This window comes from Haliotis rufescens, unplaced genomic scaffold, assembly GCF_023055435.1.
Source record: "Haliotis rufescens isolate VD_foot unplaced genomic scaffold, xgHalRufe1.0.p SCAF_13, whole genome shotgun sequence".
Lineage (NCBI taxonomy): Eukaryota > Metazoa > Mollusca > Gastropoda > Lepetellida > Haliotidae > Haliotis > Haliotis rufescens.
In genome coordinates this window covers 28,434,163-28,454,315 of record NW_025963813.1, presented here as the reverse complement: position 1 = coordinate 28,454,315, position 20,153 = coordinate 28,434,163, and the positions used below count along the sequence as shown (strand labels likewise).

The window sequence follows — 20,153 nt, the reverse complement described above, 5'->3', positions numbered from 1 at the left end:
ACCACTTCGGGCTCTCCTCCCACATCAAACCGACACGCCGCAATATGACTGAAATACTGTTCAAAGCGACTCAAACTCACTCACTCATTTGGTTGAATAACAGGTGTCCTCGAGCTCGTTGGCAGAGTTGTGTCTGATGAAGAATAGATGAGGATGGACAGCTTACTTCGTATAACCTACTTGATCTTAGAAGATAGAACATCAGGATCCATAAATCTCACTTCCAGAATAGGTTTAAAGAGAGGTCCGTAACGAAAGTAGCTCAACTAACGCATTGCTGTGGCTAATCGACCCAGGAATGTCTCCTCCCAACACTTTGGAGCTTCTTCTCAATCCATCTCTCACTTCCACCTTCATTTTCTTATTCTTCTCTCCTAGCCAAGGCGTGTGTATGATCTCATGTGTTTTCTCCGACAAAGACCCTAGTACTTTACCTCTCTTTCCTTATCATCCACAGTGACCACATTATGAAACACATGACTCGTGTAAGGTTCAGAAGTAGCCAAGTCAAGTTCAAGCTTGTTTACTTGAAGGTTTGTCACTAGCTCCAGGACACCACGTTCGTGCATGGACACTGCGGTTAGTTTCCAAGATATTGCCACACCCATCACAGGCAGGCACGTTGTCACCTTCCGGATCACTGATGTCAGTTGCTTGTATGTCAGTGTCCACTTGAAGGTTCGTCACCAGCTCCAGGCCAACACGTTCGTGCATGGACACTGCGGTTAGTTTCCAAGATATTGCCACACCCATCACAGGCAGGCACGTTGTCACCTTCCGGATCACTGATGTCAGTTGCTTGTATGTCAGTGTCCACTTGAAGGTTCGTCACCAGCTCCAGGCCAACACGTTCGTGCATGGACACTGCGGTTAGTTTCCAAGATATTGCCACACCCATCACAGGCAGGCACGTTGTCACCTTCCGGATCACTGATGTCAGTTGCTTGTATGTCAGTGTCCACTTGAAGTTTCGTGAGATGTTCTTTGGGCTCCTAGATGATGTTCACAGGTGTATGGATACTGAAGTGATTCTTCAGAAAGAGCTTCCTTTATACAGATGCTCTGTTGTCTCTCCAAACTTTTAGACTTGAGTCTTTCAGTTCCTAGTCCAGCTGATTTCAGGTCGATGGTGAGATTCCCTTAGGGATATTTGAAAGTTTCTGTGTACATTTCCATAAATGCTTAGGGGATAAATGCGCCTGGCAAATATATTAACCTGTTGTGAGTCTACAGGAGAATGAAATAAAGTTACATCATGTCACGTGACCCTTTTCCTCTGGGGAAACAGGTTTTGCAATAGAAGAAAACTTATCACATTTTATGATGGGAAGTACGTGCAATAGTTGTGATCATCCTTGTCATCAGACATAAAGTCATGTCCCGCAATCATGTTGTTATTCCTGACATCCAAATAAAGTTCATCCAATTGATTGTAGGGAATGCTTTTCACAAAGTTCAAATTGAGGTATGTTTTCCTATATACTATCATAAAGGGGCTGCCAAACTAAACCATACAGTAGTGTCAGGTACTTCAATAATGAGTCCCATCTTCAGGACATGATAGACAAACATGGTTTTCCCCAGCCACTCGGTACTGCTGAGACAACATCGGAAAATCGGGAAGTGCTCGGGTGCATGGAATGTCTGTGGCTGCGGTGGCTGCAGTGATGTCGGAGGCTGTTGCGGCGGATGAGGGACATACTATGCAGCAATGATTTTGTAGAAATTCATCTGGCGCTTGCTCCTTCTTTGTCGTTACATAACATCTTTCCTTGAGAACGTCTTCTCACATTCGGGACATGCGGACTCCATGACTGATAGAATGTAATTGAGACGAGTCACTACAGTAACCCAACCTTTGGCGATTTATCTTTGCGATCCAGCTGTATATATTGTGTACAAGGTTGTCCCTGGCGAGCTATTTTGTCTCATGCCTGGAGCGGTTTACGCTAGCTCAGCTGTCACGGACACTCGTCAAGGTTGATTGTCAGCTGTCATTTCCCTATCATCAGGTGTGCATTGTGAAAAAAACACAGTATCAATCATGCAATCTGAATGTGTTTGGTCAAGAATGAACCAAACAAGTGATATTATCGTTTTGTATGATTGCACGTGAACGTGTTCAATTAACCATGCCACTTTCATGATCTTTATGAATGATCAAAGCTGTACCAACCATAATGATCTTAAAGCAAAGGATTCACACAGTATATACCTCAATCTACCATCCAACATTACCATCTCGATGCCATGCATTACACAGCTCTCACAGCGGAGTAATGTTAAAGGTACTTACATCTATACACCCTCGATCCTCACTGAAGCCACTGACAGAAGAACGCCGTCATGTATTACGGGGTCGCACGGATCGCTACACAGTTTGAAGAGCAAAGTCACATGGCCGGATACAGGGTCGGCAACCCCCAACAAGGGTCCACACGGTTCACTCCCCATTGTCAGACGCCCCAATTGTTAGACGTGTCAATCATCAGACTGGTCAGTGAAGTGAAGTATCACTACTTAGTCTAACCTCCTCAATTAATAAGCATCTCCAAACTGTGAGCAGAGTACTTCAACACATCAAGTGATACAGATTAACCACTGTTTTATAAGTTGCGTCTGATCTGTTTTTCAGTGATATAGAACATGGGACTCAGTCTATGTTAATAAAATCGTTTGACCTTAGAGTTTATGGTAGAGTTTAAATGATAGAAATGCATTAAAAAATTAACTTCTCCATAACATGAACAAGACAGAACAGACGTTTATTCAAATAGAAAATTTCGTCTTCCGATTCACAAATACACGGCGGAGGGAGTCAGTAGTAATTAATAGAAGCAGGATTTGATATATTTTTACAATAGTTTTACAATAATATATTAACAATTGTTTGATTTTATCCTCACTTGGGTTTTGTAATATATTTAACTCTATAATTGTGAGACATATTAATAGGAAATGGATCTTTGCCATTTACAAGCCAGTTTTCCCCATTGCGTAAGATACCTTCACGAAAAGCCATTTATTCATGAGTATAATCCGACATGTAGTATACTTGTACATGTATGCAGGGTTTTATGCGCTTGTAATTCGCAGTCTCCCACATCAGCACCCCAACGTCTTCAGATTTGTTGAACTGGTACAAGGGGTTGAGGAGTCAGAAGTTGCTAAGGTGACCCAGATAGACTTTGGTGCTGCTCCCCCACCCAGGAAGAAGGTGTACAGTGAGTCTGAGGGGAGACTGCTGCGTCTGAAGGAGGCGTTTTGCGCTGGGTAGAAGACTGTTTGAGTTTTTGGATGAGGTTGGACATTAGCTGAAGCTGGGCTGAGCAATAATAGTTTGAACACGTAATGCCATTTAGAAAGTGGTCAAATTAACAAATGTTATATTTGGGATAAATCTTTCTAAATGGACATCTTTCTAAATGGCATTGTGTGTTCATAGCTTTCGGCCATGGGAGCCGAGCCAATTTACACATGTCAGAGGGGTACAGAAAGTACGTGATCTGGCCTACCAGTTGTCGGACTTTCATTTTGGTGGAAGCCTCGGTGGCTGAATGGTTTAGATCGCTGACTTTGTATGCTGGCGACTAGGTGCCTCAATCTGGCAGTGTGGGTTCGAATCCAGGACGGGACTCAACCCAAAAAAGTACAAGAATCTGTACTTTACAAAGAAAGTGTTATCCCAAATATAACATTTGTTTAATAATAGTTTGGTTCTCTGTCATTTCTAAAGGGCTGTTCGACTTTACACTAAGGTAAACAGGTAACAATTAACAGTGCAGTCAACCTTACCTTATCCCGGTATAAGCCGTCTGACAATTGGGAGGTCACCGTTCCCACCAATATGGTTCAGACCATTTATGGCTTTTTGAGGATGTAAAGGTAACACCGATTTGACTGAAATGATTATTTACAATGCAAAATGTTCTAATCAAGCCTGTGACCTATCGATCTTCATTCAATGCATCAAACATGCTAACTTGTAATCTGTTTTCAATTTAGTTCAACAAATTTTTCTGATTTTACATGAAACCTATTGACTTTAACTAATCCAGTAGTGTTGCCATAGTTGTTCTCTATTATTATAGTGTTTCCACAAGTTATAAATCGTTAAGTCCTGATGCAGAACTATTGCAATATTCAGAAGAGTAGCATTGCTATAAAGTGCTGTACATTTTTATGGATTCACCCAACATGACGTTAAGGTCCAGCGCGTCCACCGCCTCGCGAGACAGTAAATTGAAGGCAGCTCTCATCGTGGTTTGGTATGAACGTATGAATACCTGTTTAATGGGCATATACTGGTCTTTGGAGGTCGTGTGATACTATCTACATGCCGTGACATTCTATCTACAGACCCTGATATACTATGTGGAGGCCGTGACAGAATAGACGCCAGCCTCAAACAGACGCGGGGTCAACGGATTGCGCGAAATTAATACACGCCCGGGCGTCTAATAGAGGAAATACAGTATCGGCAGAAAGCCCACCAAAAATCTAATCAGTGTCAGGAAGCGTGTGCGCGCCATGAAGGTGCGCTGTCTGGAGTGATACAATATGCCATTGTAAAACATAGCACGACAGGAAGACAGCTTGGCGCGTTGTGCCGCCATGTATTCGTTCTGTCTGGAAGCTTGCGTATATTTTTGCCAAGGTAAAAAAGGCTGACTGCATACACATGGGACACTGGCGGGGGGGCTGTATGGGAAACGGATCATATGGTGAACTCGAACTACATTTTCTCGACATACTGTCAAAGACGAAGTTACTTTAGGATGCTTAGTCCCGTTCCACAAAGCGATCTCAGCCACACGTTTCATTAAACCAGTACGACACACTCTCCATTATTTAGCACTATATATGATTCTAATACAGTGAGTGCTCATTGACTCATGGGGGCTGTCGAATATATGAGTTATCCGTCTTTCTTTCGACTCCAGCTGAAAGCCGACAGGAGTAACAGATTGTACGAGGGACCCGTTCTACAACGCGATCGTAACGAACTTTGGCATACATGTGGTGACAGGTGGTCCTATGCACAGAGCACAGAACACAAATCAGGTCAAGTCAAGCAACAGATGCGGAGAGTACTTTGGATGGGTGACCGTGTTTCGGCAGCTTGGCTCCTGAGAGTTTCTAGGGCTTCGGTCATGGCCCACACATGTTGTGTCTCCTTGGGCAAGTGACTTGTTCGAGTTGTGCCTCTGGTCACCCAGCAGTGAATGGGTACCCGGTAGGGTGAGACGGCAATGAGGTTTTAACCTTCCTTGGGATGTATACTCCTCAAGGAGCTGAAAATGATTGTTGAATTAACACTGATCCATTGTCTAAGCAAATGTCTAAGCGCTTAGAGCATGCTTATGCATGGGGGACAGCGCCATATAAATTGACTATTAATATTATTTGATCGTCGCAGACAAACTGGTGGCTGATGGTATAAGCAACACTCTAACCAGGTCTTCCATTCGTGACCAGTCGTATAAGTCGTGAGTCACATTGGTACGTTTTGAAATACAAAGTATAGTGTGGAGGCAAAACAGTCATTTTACGTGCGCATCATTACATGCATTTGCTTAGTTTAGAGTGTGTACGGTACGAGATGCTGTCTGTCTCAATGTAAAAACGGATTTATAGACCTCTCTTAATATTTATGCATGACCCCAAGGTCAAACTCCAAAACGAGGTTTTCTCCGCATGGCGGCAGCGCAAACACCTGGAAGTGATTTATCGCTCGTCTCGCATGTCTCGTTCAGCTTCGTCAAGAATTTGGTTCAAAGTCAATCTAAGAGCGCGAGGAGTTCCCCGTTGAACAAGGGATTCCATTACAACAGCGATGGGTTCATCAACAGTATTAAAAGTACGTATAATGTGCTTTTACACTAAATAACAATGACCACTTTGACAGGTCACGTTACCTTTCATGGCATATGCTGTTGTTTTAAACTAATATTGATGGGCGTAACATGAATTGGCTAAGACAGCCATAATGACTGATAACCAGCCCTTTAAATGTGTGTAAGCGCTATATTTTATTTATTTAAATTATTGTGTTTTGGGGTATTACGGTAGTCTATAGATCTAATTAAATATGATTATTATTAAGGTTATAGTTTATACTGTGTCACGTATATTGCAGCCGTCATAAATGAAAATGTTTTTGGCTATAGACCTAAATAGTTTTTTTTGTATAAACAAAGGATTCCTGTGGCCCGACTCATGTGAAATCCCACATTACTTAGAGGTAAGGACTATGAAATAAATATGTCGTACTCATGTTCAATTAATCAAATTAATTTGTATCAATGGGTATGGAAGTTACATTAAACTCCAACAACAATTCTGGGTAACAGACCATGCAGTTAATGCAAATTATATAAAATTTAAAAAAATTAAAAGTCAAAGTGACTCGGCACAATGTTTGAAGTGTTTAATAGTAGAACACTTATTAAATTGCATTCATACGATTGACATCTGCATGTTTTTCGTCACAACTTCAATGTATATTTTCAGATGTGAAGTGAGGGTTTCTGCAACAAACTTTTTCTGTGCCATCAGACAGATCGAGCCAGTGCTATGGACATCAGTTTAAATACAATGTATGTACATTGTGTAATAAAATATTTGCGCCTCAAACGATTTGACACTTTTATCTCTCACAGGCAATTTTAGCACAATTCTATAAGAGTGTGCAATGGAAACCACAATCAAGCAACTGTCCACATCTGATTGATAGTTTTGAAAATTCTGCAACATGGACTCTCAAGGATGTTAAGGTTTGTATTTCTCCTATTTATTCGGCTGAAAGCTGACTACAGTTAAATAGGAAAGGGGGAATATTGAGACTATTTCTTGTGTGCAAAGTAGTGGCAATAGTAAAGCCTTGGTCTGCCCCCACACTATCACCAGGCTGTACAAGATCAAGAAAAATACCAAACACTTCACAGCTTTGTCATCTCAGCATCAGATATACCAGCTGTAGACAAACATGATACAAAGTTCACAGCATCGTGAGGGGCTATACCAATCAGGCTTTAGAGTTGGCGGCTAGTTTTGTAAAGTGTATAAAACTTTTGAGTTGAGGACAATGGCCGATGGGATTTGAATTTTTATTTCAGTGCAGTCAACAGCATAGTCCTGGGTCTTCCAGCCAAGGAAACAGTGTCAGAACAAACATAATACATGCTACACATTTTGGTGGCACTGGGTTGATGAAAATATAAACATCACTTGAAAGTATCACAGTCAGTAAAGAAATATAACATTGCATGAAGCGGGTCAGTTCTAGTTCTTGATACTTCAAAATTCTCAAGAGCCAGATGGTTATTGAGTAGATGGTTCTCCCATTGTTCAACATGGACCTGCATCTCCTTTATGCCTCACACCCCACATTCTGTGTGGAATGATCATCCCCTTCAACCTCATGTCCATCACACCTCCTCCTGGAACCAGGTTCTCCTCACACTACAAACAAAATACTACTGATTTAATATAAATGTTTCATAAATAAAGTTAAAAAAATAAATTATAATGCAATCTTGATTTATGACATTTATTAATACACATATTATTATAGTGGATAGTTGTAAATTCTTACACTATGACGTTCTGGCCTATAGGATCAAGGGGTGCTTCCTTGGTGTTGTGGCCACAGTCCATGCAAATATGGATGGGATTGTCCCTGATTTCAGTATTCTTTGCACATGGGCATACTTGTTTACATCACACAAATCAAGGACTGAAATTTAAAACATTCAATTCATTCAAGTCCCAAAATTGATTTTTAATTTGTGTATGAATATAAATCGTAAAAAGAATCCAATAAAGCATAAATTAAAACAACTGTAACTGTTTATACATTATTTATTTATGTCTGTATATGTATTCATATTAGCTTAATATGTGTAGTCCATTTCCAATCTAGAAATATGTATATTCTGACCAGAATAAATGTAATTGTTTGAAAGTCGATATGTTATCAGCATGTCACCTACATTAGTATAAAAATTAGTTCCCGGGTGCCGTTGTACAAAACAACCTTAGACCTAATTTTAAGACTGTTTATATGTTAAGGTATGGAAGTTACGATCACCGACACGCTAATATCGCTTTGTACAACGACACCCAGGATATGAATTATATATGATAGTATGTAGTATTAATGTGACGAGAATAGAAATCAATATTGTATTCAGAAAAAGCACGAGTATTTCGTACTGAAACGTCATGGTAGCTGCGATAAAATCAATAGTTGATAAGCGATATTCGCTCATCGGTTTTGCAAAAACATGAATCAAAATTATTACTTACGGTGAACAACTTCCCTATAACTTGTCGGATGGCTGCCAGTCATCGTTTCCGCAAAGATAAATCGACCGGAACAACGATGAAAACTCATAGATTTATCTCACCTCGCATCGGAAACGCATTCGAGGACACGGCGATGCTCCGATGCCATTTTGAAAGCTTGCGGGGCTAGCCTCGTTTAGGAGTTTGACCCCAGGGTCACGTATAAATATTAAGAGACGGCTATTGTGATAGTTGCGTGTTTTATTGCCAAACTTACGGTCGGCAGTCAGCTACTTATTCATTTGTTTTTTGTGTGCAGTGATTCCTTGTTGTCACGCCACAAATATAATGTAAATATATATTTTGTGTCGAAATCCGTACACGGGAAACAATTACCGTAAATGTGTAAAACTTGGTAATACACGTTTACATCAATTTTCACGTATTTATATATATTTTGCTCTCATTAATGCAAGCTTAAAGGTTTATAAATGTCAATTACTGTCAATCACCATAATTTCAAAGAAAGAAGTTATCTGAATGTATTTTCCCTTATTTTCATTCAGTCATCGTAGATATTTTAAACTGTCAAAAGCTGTATTGCGTCGGAATGAAAAAGATCAACACAATATTATTGAACATGTCTGTGTGGAATGACAACGGAACCAAACATCAACGATAACAAAATATAGCTGGATTCTTTGACCCAAGTACTTATAATCGTACGCGCATTCTGTCTGATTTCTCGTGTCTTCGCACATAGCATTGATCGATATGGAAACGAGTTTTCTTGCATGTTACGGAAAGGGGCGAGTGGTGACGAATGGGCTCATCCAGGTCCCATGATGCAACCATTCGTCACCACTCGCCCCTTTCCGTAACCTGCAAAAAAACTCGTTTCCCTATCAATGAATGTTATGTGCGAAAATACGACAAACCAATCAGAATGCGCGCATGATTTCAAGTTCTTCGTCAAAGAATCCCTCAGAAATAATTTTTGATTTTACATTTGCCTTGCATCTAAAGATATACCAAAAACACAGTTACATGTGTTCAATCATTCTGCATAATTTCTCCATGTCCCGATGTGCTTTAAATTGCATCTGAAATATATATAATATATGGGGAAATATGTGTTAACCATTAAGCAACGAGTTGACAAATGTTTTAGCTATGCCCGTTTGCGCTAAGACGGAACCCGGTCGCAAAAATGTCCATGAGGGGGGCACGAGTCGCTATTCGGCTTGTCCCGGAGTAACACGAGTTGGTCACGAATGATGATGCAACCTGATCCCCGTTTTTAAAAACAAGAATGCCTGGCTGGTGTGTTTCACATCGGAAGTACGACGGATATGCAGCGGATGCGTGACCGGCATTTATGGAACAATCAGAGAATTACTCGGCCTGGCAACTATTTGGGCTAACCTACTTTATCGTCTATCAGGAATCAAAATGCTGAATCAGATAGATTACGCAATAAGAACGAGCCTGAATAAAATTAATTAATCATGGTTGAATTTTACACTGGTTAATTCAAAGCAAAAATTTCTTATCAGCGGGGACACACTGAACAACGAGAATTTCACGCAAAACAATTGAAGTGAGGTGAAATGGTGTTTAACGTGACGCTCCAGACTATTGCACTTATTCAGCGACATGCATGCACGTGTGTGTGTGTGTGTGTGTGTGTGTGTGTGTGTGTGTGTGTGTGTGTGTGTGTGTGTGTGTGTGTGTGTGTGTGTGTGTGTGTGTGTGTGTGTGTGTGTCTGTTTGTACTAGTCCGGACTAATACCGATCTTATAGTGCTAGCCCACTGGGATACCATGCCGCAGTTTAACATGAATACCCCCCTCAGACACAGTATACTGACTCTGAGCCGACCAGTCCTTGTTTTAGCACCTTTGTTCTGATCGCCGGGTAGGGTAACAATAAGTACCATTTTTTAACGTGTTTTGGTAGTACGCGGCCTAGGGTCGAATCACCGACCTTCCGCTCTCCAGACAGACGCTCTATATCCACTTGACCACGGAGGCGATCTCGTGAAAAAGCAAATTAAGTACATGTATTGCGATGCTAATCGTGAAGAGGAACACATCCACCACAGGTTACAGGTATATTAATGCACTCGACATCTGACTCAAAGTGTAGATTTCACTCATACGTCTGCCCGCAATGAGGATATGTCCCGACAAGAGGAAACCTGACGGAAACCTGCGAACCTATTCAAGAATGACCGAAACGCCGAAATGTTAAACGCAATGCACCAAGAAACATCGGAATGTCCCAATGCTGCTGTTCGTTTCCTCGCCAGGTTGAATGAGCGCCAGACCGGCCATTAAATGAAGAGCAGGAAGGGAGTCTCTCCAGACTTTCGGGGGCCAGTCGTCTAAGGCGTCGCGATTCGCTGTGCAGAGTTGCGTCCCTTGGGCACGCCAGAAACCTATGATTGTGGGTTCGAATCCCGGTTCGCCCCGATTATGTTCTAGGTTTGTCAGCACCATACCCGTGCTCGTGGGTTTCACCGAAGTGGTAAACGTCTGAGACCTGGGTTTTCCTCCCACATTAGCTGACACGCCGCGATATAACTGGAATAATGTTAAAAGCGGCGTTAAACCCAACTCACTCACTCACTCAAGACTTAAAATTTCTAACTTTTTAGGAATAATAGCAGATGTTGTTTTAAGACAATCAGTGAACATAATCAAGTATACCTTAGTCAAAATGCTTTTTCCGTTTTTTTCCCTTGAACAATATATCTTTTCCCATCCCCTAAGGTGTTTGCGAACGAATAACTGCCCAACCGTCAGTGCGAATCATGGGCCGACCGTCTTATGACGAAGGCCAATAAACTCAACAGTGTGATCAAGTCGGTGTAAAACGTACCCTTCAGCTACACACGTCTCAAATCTTTCACCGACCGGTCATTTCCCGGAGGTTTCAGTATCAGGGAGCGTGGTGGCCTGGTGGCTTAATGCTTTGAACATGTGAAAAGTCCTATCACGTATCCGTGCTATGCCAGGTTCGCCATAAGTTCGAATCCCGCAAGTACCCTTTGTGATGTTTGATCTGTGAGCACCAATCATTTTCCTCCCACTGTAGACTGACAGAATTAAATTGTCTTTACTGAGTGGAAACACCCTTAAACAAAAGGGCGCATGGCCATAAAACGAGGACAGGTCGGCCCGGAGTCAGAATACTGAGTGGGGCTATTTATGTAAGACGGCAAGGTATATCAGTGGGGTGGTACAACACACATCAATCCTTACAACATACATTAATCCTTACAAGTACACACACACACACACACACACACACACGCACGCACGCACAAACGAAAATGCATGCACGTCGCTATGAAAGTGCATTAATCCTGAACGCGACGTTTAACGCCATTTCACCTCACCTCATATAACTCTCTCCAGCTGCATCATGTTAGAGAGAATACTTCATACACACTGTAACGTTCTTCTAGAGCTTCATATGTAACGAGCCTGACCACCCGACCTGTACAGTTGTACTTACCTCTTACGAGAACCATTGGTTGCTGGAGAACCACAGTTCCCCCCCGGGATCTTCACAGGTGCTCTACACGCAAAGCCGGGGATCACTGCACAGTGTATATGGTTTTCGTGACTTCACATAGACAGTGATGATTTACGAGGTCCTACTTGCATGTTAAGCACGTCTGTTAATGTTTTCAACTTATTGCACTCCTAGTGAGTGAGTGAGTGAGCTAAAATTTAACGTCGCATCGGCACTATTTCAGCCATAAAGCGACGAGACAAAGTTGATATTTTCACAAGTGAGCCATCAATGCAAATATATATTCAAAAACACATTTTATCAAATATACATAACAATATCCTTAAAACAGTTTAAAACACGTGCTATAGGCCACCAGTAACCAAAGGTAGGCCATCTCGCTGGGGATCATGGGGACTTACAGTACCTCTGCTTCCTGCATGATACCCCAGCAGGATTTACGTCATAAATTTAGCTACTGGTGGTTGTGAACAATGCTAGCCAATATTACAAAAATACTCAGCACTGAGTTGGCTTAAAACACTGGTTGATGATAGTTGCATCGATTATGATAGGATTACGTGTCACACAGGGGGACAATCATTTTACGGTACTTCAACCTCCTGTACCAGAGCCTTCAATAATATCAGTTGGTAAAATCATCCCACCAAATGTAACAACAAGCATTAAATTATTCACATATGTATTTAAAATTTATTATACAGACCAATTTCTTTCAAGTAACTTAAGATGAGATGCCCGCTGATACGGGAAAAGAGATCTTTCAGATTTTATTGCACTTCTATGCTTTGAGACCTTACATATTTTAAATCTCTGCCATATTCAATTAACTAAGTCCCCTGGAGATTCCGGGTTAAAATGGGTCCCCTGTAGCCAGTGTTTGTCGTACCCCTCGTGGAACTGTATTATACAAGTTATTAAAGACAACGCTTCACAAGTTTGGAGTGAGTGAGTGAGTTGGGTTTATCGTCGCTTTTAACAGTATTCCAGTTATATCACGGCGTGTCAGCTTAATGTAGGAGGAAAGCCCGAAGTGAACCAGATTTTAGACGTTTACCACTTCGGTGAAACCTACGAGCTGACAAACCTAGAAACATAATCGGGCGAATCGAGATTCGAACCCAACATCATAGGTTTCTGGCGTGCCTTGATCTTACCCGAACTGAAGGTGCTCCAAAATATTTTGTGCACCTTGTACATTATAGAATAAAGCCATGGTCATATTTCACATTTCAAAAAATATATTCATGTTGCTTTTTTCATAGATCTTCTCCACATAATTTATAAAAAAAATTAATTCACATTACGTGCCACGATTTTACAACAGATCCTACAGGACCACGTTGCTTAAGGGGGGTAGTATGTGCAGGCACTTATCTTACAATACAGCACAATAGTTCACAGGAACATTTTTAAAGGCACTGTTGACCTGATTTAAGACCTGATGATGCAAAGTTTATTTTCAATAATATGAGAATGAAAATTATATTTTTGTAAATAATCATGTTTCCCTGTACTATCGTGCGTACAAAAAGACAATAACACTTTTGATATGATCTACCTGGGTTGGCCTTACGGGTGACACAGCCGTCTAAAACACAGCAAAGTGCTGTGCAGAGTTGCATCCCTTTGGTTTGTTAGGATCTTATATTCTTCCAGATCCCCCCTCAATATTATTCAAGGTTAGTTTGTCAAACACTATAAGACCTGCAACCCGTGAAGATCCGGGCTAGAATAGGTCTTCAGCATCCAATGCTTGCCGTAAAAAGGCGACCATGCTTGTCGTAAGAGGCGACAAACGGGATCTGGTGGTCAGGCTCGCTGATTTGGTGGATGTACTTCCGTTCTTTAATCTGTATGTTCAGCTCTGAACACCAGGTTTTCTTAAGTCTAAATTTGTACTCTGCCCGAAGTTTGTCTTTGATATGTGCATTCTGGAGTTTGTCTCTGACCTGCATTCCCAAGTACGTATAGTCGTCATCTTCCACGAGATGGTCAATAACTCCTCCCCCAAGTAAACTGACTGATCCTCCCTCTTCTACCTTGCCACGTTTCAAACGAAGAATGTGGCATTTGTCGAGTCCAACGATATCATTAGAAAAGGACTCGACAAGCAGAATATGTTTTGGAGTGTGGATCCTCCATTAACAATAAGTTCAAGGTCATCCTTGTAAAGGAGGTGGGTTAGGGGTGTTGGGGATCTGTGCTGAGGAGGTCCCGGATGATAACCTACCTCTTTGCTGAGCAAAAACAGCTTAAAGGATTCAGTGATAAACAGAAAAGCAAAGGGCTAAAAGAATCGCCCTGAAATATTCCTCTTCTAATAGAAATGGGTTCCGAAGTCACCACCTGTCCCTACGAATACATCTCAAGTTGTGTTGATCAGCAAATCATTAAAGACTTAAATAAAACAAGTAGTCATTCGGGGAGGTCAATACATTCCAGTGACCTCAAAATCCATTCGTGAGGTACAGAATCATGTGCTTTTCTGTAGTATATCCAACACATTGAGAGGTTACGGTTGTAAGTTTTAATTTGTAATTCCTGCATTCGGATTAATGGAATTGGGCACGTGTTATTGCATTCATTTCCCAATGAATGTAAAAAGTGAAGCCGGGGAATATGTCGGGGAAATCCCAATATTACAGTCGAGGGAATTCCCTTTCTGCTCGCGTGTATCGTCATGCATGGGACATTTAACGAAATTCATACATATTCATTGTCCAAGCTACCCTTTGAGACCGAAGGCCGAGAAGGAATGAAACAGCATTCTTTTTCCAACCGTGTCTTCCCATTCTCAGGCAACTAATGTTTGAATCTGGCGGTAACTGACCATGTCATTTGAAACAGCCAATTTCTCCCGGACATAACCGTTCGGGTTCGTAACAGTCTGACTGTTGCAGTTCTTTTCACCTGTTGCCTTGTTTGACAGGTCCTATGAACTTTGATTTGATTCTACTCTCCGTTGATTGGCTACTGACTTTGTAGGCGTGTCAAGTTATGTGCATAACTTAAACAATCACCTGATTTATGTCACGCAACAGTATGTATACCTGGAATGTTTATCAATTTCGTTAGTTGTGTCTGCTCTGATATATATAACTTATTTTGGTTAACTATTGTAGATAACACATATTTTCGTTGTCGAATTTAATAATAAGGATTGACTGTGGATTTGTTTCGGTTCATTGAGGTATGAATCGAAAAACCGAAGTGCAAACTATGTGAATATGCGTATCAAACCTCAATGAACGGGAAAACAAATCAACAGTCAATCCTTAATTACAGACGCCCGATGATATGTCAGCCTTAGTGTATTACTGGTACGGTGAAATGAAACGACAGGCAGAGCTTCCTTGTGCATCCCCGTGTTCTCGCACACCCCCTCCCACTCGTGCATCCCCGTGTTCTCGTACACCCCCTCCCCACTCGTGCATCCCCGTGTTCTCGCACACCCCTCTCCCCTCGTGCATCCCCGTGTTCTCGTACACCCCTCTCCCCTCGTGCATCCCCGTGTTCTCGCACACCCCCTCCTCCTCGTGCATCCCCGTGTTCTCGTACACCCCTCTCCCACTCGTGCATCCCCGTGTTCTCGTACACCCCCTCCCCACTCGTGCATCCCGTGTTCTCGCACACCCCCTTCCCACTCGTGCATCCCCGTGTTCTCGTACACCCCCTCCCCACTCGTGCATCCCCGTGTTCTCGCACACCCCTCTCCCCTCGTGCATCCCCGTGTTCTCGTACACCCCTCTCCCCTCGTGCATCCCCGTGTTCTCGTACACCCCTCTCCCCACTCGTGCATCCCCGTTTTCTCGTACACCCCCTCCCCACTCGTGCATCCCCGTGTTCTCGTACACCCCCTTCCCACTCGTGCATCCCTGTGTTCTCGTACACCCCCTCCCCACTCGTGCATCCCCGTGTTCTCGTACACCCCTCCCCCCTCGTGCATCCCCGTGTTCTCGCACACCCCATCCCCCTCGTGCATCCCCGTGTTCTCCTAACCCCTACCCCTCGTACATCCCCTCTCCTCTTGCATCCCCCGTATTCTGGTGTTGTCACTCACCGGCAATGAGCTGGATCCTATATATGTGACCGAACACGTCATATGGATGGATGAGGCATACATCCGATGTATGTAGCAGCACACGTCATCCAGTCAGGCGCAGTATCCCACCAAGCTTGTCATTGTGACGTTTGGCAGGAACTAAACTAAAACACTCACATTCGCAGCCGTATTCTTAACTTTTTCACGATTAGCTCCCGTTGGCCTGATCGTGGACACTTGTGCCATGTGGTTACAGAGTGTTATGCCATTGTTGATTCGGCGAAAAATGTAAGATTCTGCAGCTCATTCTAGAGACGGAAACTGTGACCTGGTTTTGTGAAGGAACATTCTCGATTGTGATAGCGTTTGTCATTCCGGGAACAGTCGGGTACGGAAATGAACAAGTTAATTCGGCTACACTCGCCCCTTTCCGTAAGACTCGTCACCCTATCGATCAATATCATGTGCGAAAAGATGACAAACAATAAATAACGTCCTTTGCTCACAAAAGATCCGATATGTGATCATGTACAAAATCGTATCGTCATTTTGACCTTAAACCAGGCATGTAGGGCATGTAAGTGAATGGTAGTCGTTAATACATACAGGGGCATGCACGTTGAGACATTCAAAACCACATACGTGCGCTTATTTGAATTCACTTCACGGCATAGCTGACTGCAACATGTTTTCCCATTGAATTGCTCTATATTTTGACCTTCCAAAACTTAATTCAGTGTAATATCCATTTGATATGAAGTAAGAGGTGATGCATGTTTTTATGTTCTTAAAATAACAAACCCGTTTCAAAACAATAAATATTCATATATAACTAATTAAAAATTAATATTAAATATTGTGATCGCATATCAGTCAATTTACATTTTGTAAGAGTTGTAAATATCAAAAAAGCTTAATTAAAAATATTGAAAATAATAAGCCCTTCTTACTTTTGATTGAGACAAAAAGTGTTAAACTTTATAAAACTAACATTAAATATTGTGATCGCATTTCAATTCATTTACAATTTTTTGTTGTAAATATTATAAAAGCTTAATTAAAACTATTGAAAATCTTAAGCCCTTCTTACTTTTGATTGAGACAAAAAGTGTTAAACTTTATAAAACTAACATGTATCTGTTAAATGAAGAGTAGTCCGATTTGTCTAAGATCATTCACAACTTATTCACCGTATTCATCGAAAATATCAATATTACACGTCAGCTAGATTGAGTGAAGACATGTGCCACAAGGCAAACATAATGGCTGCTATCCTTCATAGAACTCTCCATGAATATTTTAAAATTAATCTTTTTGAAAGTCATTGTATGAAAGCATTATGTATTGATTTTATAAAACGAATACAACTTTTATCGACTTGCCTTTTTAAACATCTCGACTTTAAGATATCCAGGATATAAATATGTATATAAGTCGGGCTAATGTGTACCCATAATTACTTTTCAACGTAAAAGAGGTTTCAACTTTGTAAACCACTGTCTCTCCTGACAGACCTAAGGAAAAACTACTTTCCTTGGTCAATGAGAATTTGTCACTGAACGTGGTGACAATATAAACATGTACAGTTACGTCTCTGTCTTAAGAGGTTCGGAGCGGTAGGGTAGCCTAGGAGCCGAAGACCCTGGTTCGATTCGCGACATGTGTACAATGTGTGAAGCCCATATCTGGTGTCCCCCGCCGTGATATTGCTGGAATATTGCTAAAAGCGGCGTAAAACCATACTCTCTCTCTCCGTTTCATATTTAGATCTATGCATAAAGAGTCAGATTGACAAAGAACTATTCACAAAACTGTATGACAATAGGGATGACTTTGGGGCTAAATATTTTACGTGGATCTGTTCAAAAGGCAATTCTCAAGTTTGTCATTAACACGGATGAATACAATCATATACCTGAGCCGCTCCCTGCAATTCTAACTTGTTTTATTGCATCTTTACTCTTCATCTGCCACACCATTTATTTTATTAATAACGTTGGATTTGCCGACCTAGAAACGGACACCAATTTAGCCAAGCCTCTTCTTGTTAAGGGACACAACTCTGAATTGGAGGTGGACACATATCAACTCGAGATCTAATGTTGAGTCACTTGGATCTCAACATCTGTTCACACACACACTGCAGCACGTGATTTAAAAAAAAGGGCTTTACATGCTAATCCTTCACGAGACAAAAGGTGCATCTCGAGTCATGGACCTTTGACGTCACATGTGAATTGTTCATGAGCGTCGGTTCACACAACATACCAGTATGTTCGTTTGTGCATCGAACCAATTGAATATCTCTTGATTATGATTAATTCTTCATTTACCAGTAAGACCGCCTCCGTGGTCCACAGGTAGATCCCCAGTCGCGACATACCAAAAAACGTTAAAAGGTACTTGTTGTTACCCCGTCTGGCGCTAGGCATTAAGGGGCTAAAATGGGACTGGTCGGCTCGGAGTCAGTATACTGTGTCTGAGTGGACACACGTGCACCACGGACAACTGCAAATGCACGTGCGGGTAAGGGTATAAAACGATTGCAACGGCAAGTCAGACATCCACAGTGATAAAAAAAACACAAAAGAAATGCCACGACTCACAGTCGAACAACGTGAACGAGCCTTGGGTATGGTGCAGATGGGAGCCACCCACGCCCATATTGCACGAACCTTCGGTTGCTCCCGTGTTGCCGTTACCAACTTGATGCAACGTTACAGACAGACAGGGCGGACCGCTGACAGGCCAAGAACAGGCAGACCCAGGGTGACCACGCCCCATGATGACCGGTACTTGCGTACCTTGCACCTCCGAAATCGCTTCCTGACAGTGACGTCATCGCCGAGAAATGCCTTAGGTCACAGAGTTAGTCGACAGACAGTGCCCAGGAGACTCAGGGCTCATGGAATCAGGGCTTTTAGACCATACAGAGGACAGCTATTGACAGCGCAACATCGTCGTCTGCGATTGAGATGGGCCCGGACTGTACGACGTTGGCAACGACGTGACTGGCAGAGGGGTGTCTTCACTGACGAAAGTCGATTCTGTATGTTTAGGGCTGATGGAAGACAACGTGTTTACTGCCGAAGGGGTGAACGAACGGCGGCGCGTTGCGTGCAGGAGGTCGTACCTTATGGTAGAGGGATTGTCATGGTGTGGGGAGGGATCTGTGGGCAGGAGAGGACACCGCTGGTCATCGTTGACGGAAACTTGACAGCTCAGCGTTACATGGATAACATTCTTCGTCCAGTTGTCCTACCATTTCTCCAACAGCAGCCACGTGGTGTCATTTATCAGCATGACAACGCTAGAGCCCATACAGCCAGAATTGTCACTAACTTCCTCGCAGCCAACAACGTCAACGTTCTGCCGTGGCCTGCACGCTCACCCGGCATGTCCCCCCTAGAACACCTCTGGGACTTGATGGATCGTCGTGTTCGACAACGACCACACTCTCCAGCCAACCGGCAAGAACTGATCTTGGCCCTCCAAGAAGAATGGCGACAAATCCCACGTGACCTCATCAGACGACTGACTTTTTCTGTGCGTCGAAGAGTTTTTGCGTGTATTGAGGCATTTGGTGGTCACATACGCTACTAATGACTTGTAATTGAAGTGAGCGATTATTCATGTACTCTGCCTATTGTCCATAATTCTGAAAGCTCGATTCTTGTACCACACCCAACTTTGGGGGGTTCTGACGTCATTCTCGGTCGCGGTATGATTGCCATTTTCAGTGTTGATTATGTTGATATATTGATCTACTCAATACACTTTACTCCATGCATGTATGTTTTGATCTTTTTGAGCAAGAGTGATTTCAAGCTCTGGTAAAGTTTCTTTTGGACGTCAGTTTAGTTGGTGTAGTGAGTGCGTGAGTATGGTTTTACGTCGCTTTTCGCAATATTCCAGCAATATCACGGTGGAGGCCACCAGAATAGGCTTCACACATTATACCCAATTTGGGAATCGACCCTTGGCTTCGGCGTGATGAGAGAATGCTTTAACGACTAGGCTAGACCGCCGTCTCTGTGTTTTGTAAAATAGTGGTTTCCCCTCCACAATATCCATTCCTTCATCAAAAACCAAAGGCCAATTTGGGAAACCAGCTATTCTTTTGCAGTTTTGTACAGCAATAAGTTCACAAAAACACGTTCGACAGTTTGTCATACATTGATCACGTACCTTTCACGGCGTCCTTATTCGGAGTCTTGTTCCACAAAGAAAACGCAGTGCACTGACTACCGTTATACCGTTTACCGTAATTCCTCCA

At 42.3% G+C, this 20,153-nt stretch overlaps 1 protein-coding gene and 1 long non-coding RNA gene across 5 annotated transcripts in view; one reads left to right on the top strand and one right to left on the bottom strand.

The window, feature by feature from the left end:
• The window catches only part of LOC124118302 (sodium/myo-inositol cotransporter-like), a 47,101-nt gene extending 26,976 nt beyond the window's left edge, over positions 1-20,125 (bottom strand). Inside the window, exon 1 of one of the 4 annotated variants that reach the window (XM_046480415.2) lies at positions 20,066-20,125. The gene's annotated coding sequence lies outside the window, so the exon portion shown is untranslated. Of the gene's footprint in view, positions 1-11,692; positions 11,750-11,811; positions 11,892-15,895; positions 16,281-20,065 lie in introns of those variants that run through there. The other 3 variants (XM_046480413.2, XM_046480414.2, XM_048394374.1) reach the window with 3 other exon arrangements.
• LOC124118303 lies at positions 5,709-6,684 on the top strand. Its single transcript, XR_006858457.2, has 3 exons — positions 5,709-5,860; positions 6,201-6,244; positions 6,514-6,684. It is a non-coding gene; the product is annotated as an uncharacterized LOC124118303 (long non-coding RNA).
• Positions 20,126-20,153: the final 28 nt, after the last annotated feature.